We start from the raw sequence: 1,768 nt of genomic DNA, 5'->3' as shown, positions 1-1,768 counted from the left end.
TGTGTGTGTGTGTGTGTGTGTGTGTGCGCGCGCGCATAAATATAAATGCACACAAATACACGCACACATATATATATATATATAACTCCACCGCTTTTAGCTTTATATATATATATATATATATATATATATATACAACACACGCACATACGTATATATATATATATAATGAGAAAGGGAGAGATATAGAAACATATATAGATATATAGATAGATATAGATATATTTATATCTATTTTTACGTACCCGCAGAAGTATACATATTGATAACTATACATAACAATTAATGGATATGTATGCATATGTATATTCACTAATACGTTTATAAGTGTGCACATATATACATATACATACATGAATATATACATACAAACACGCACACACATATGTATATATACATTTACATACATACATACATACATACATGTATGTATACATACAAACATATATATATATATATATATATATTTATAATTTTTCAAAGAAATGCAGGAAATATATGGACACATTTAAGTTTTAAAACGTCTGATATAAGCGTCTTTATATACTTTCAGTGATTTCTTTCACTTTGACGCATTCTGGGAATACAATCATGCATGACGTTTGCGTATACATTCTCTCTTCAGGTGACCTGTTGCAGTGGAGTTGTGCATCTATTCTGAATATGCATCCTTACTCATCATTCGGGAAATATTTTCAGAGAAGGTATTTTTTTTTTATCCCCTAATCTCATGGTATCAGCCTCACGTTTGCAGATTTGACCCATGGCAGGACTTCTACGTTCGGTAGACTTTGGAAGAGATATGATGCGACATTCAAAGAATGTTTGGATCGATGTTAATTCTCCGCCACCTTGTTTTCCTTTTTAAGTAAAGGTGATCAACATCACTGCTGACTTGGAATTTTCTGGTATGGATTTTAACACCAACAGACTGCATTTTATCTGTTCACTGTGGTTGCTCAAATGTTAGTATGAGTACTGGTATGGTAAACACATTGTGTGTTTTGATGTTTTTCATACAAAATGTTTAGAGGACCATACATTATTTATTATGGTGTTATATTCCTCGGTTTAATGTTTTCTGTTACAGATTATATCATACGGAATACATTTATCCATTCCTAAGCAACTGTAGCATTCCTGATGAGATATTGGAGACTGTGAATAATTATATTATTAGACGGAGTAGCAGTTCTTCCTCGTTTTCCAACCATGTAAGAACAGTTACCCTAACCAAATTTCCTACGTATATCGTTTGAGACCAAAGCTTTTTATCCGTATCCTTCATATTCTTGACATATTTACAGCTCGTTTACACAGAAGTAATGTGTAAAGTTGGGGTTTCTGTCTTCCAGTGGATCAATCGCATAAGCTTCAGATTTCTTTGACTGGAAAGAAAGTGAGTTTACTGAAGGCATAATCAGCTTCCCACAGAGCCACATAAAATAGCTTACCACATAAAAATATACTTGTACATTAGTGGTCTCGAACAACTTACTGACAATATCAAATCCACTTTCTTTTCTAGTTTACAGGACATCCCCCCCCACACACACGCACGCGCTGGCGCGCACATGATGCCAGAAATAAAAAGGTTCTTTAAGAACATTGCAGACGAGGGTCAAAGCTGCAAGATGAAAAATCAGGACTTAACATTTTCCGCGAAAAGCGAGCTATTTAGGAACCTCTTGTTACGCAAGACAGCCACTCAGCCCAAATTCTGCTTTCTAGAATCCTTCTGCTGTGTCTCGCATTCTACAAACTTTTT

This window comes from Octopus bimaculoides, chromosome 5, assembly GCF_001194135.2.
Source record: "Octopus bimaculoides isolate UCB-OBI-ISO-001 chromosome 5, ASM119413v2, whole genome shotgun sequence".
Classification (NCBI taxonomy): Eukaryota; Metazoa; Mollusca; class Cephalopoda; order Octopoda; family Octopodidae; genus Octopus; species Octopus bimaculoides.
Note: the sequence above shows the minus strand (reverse complement) of the source record.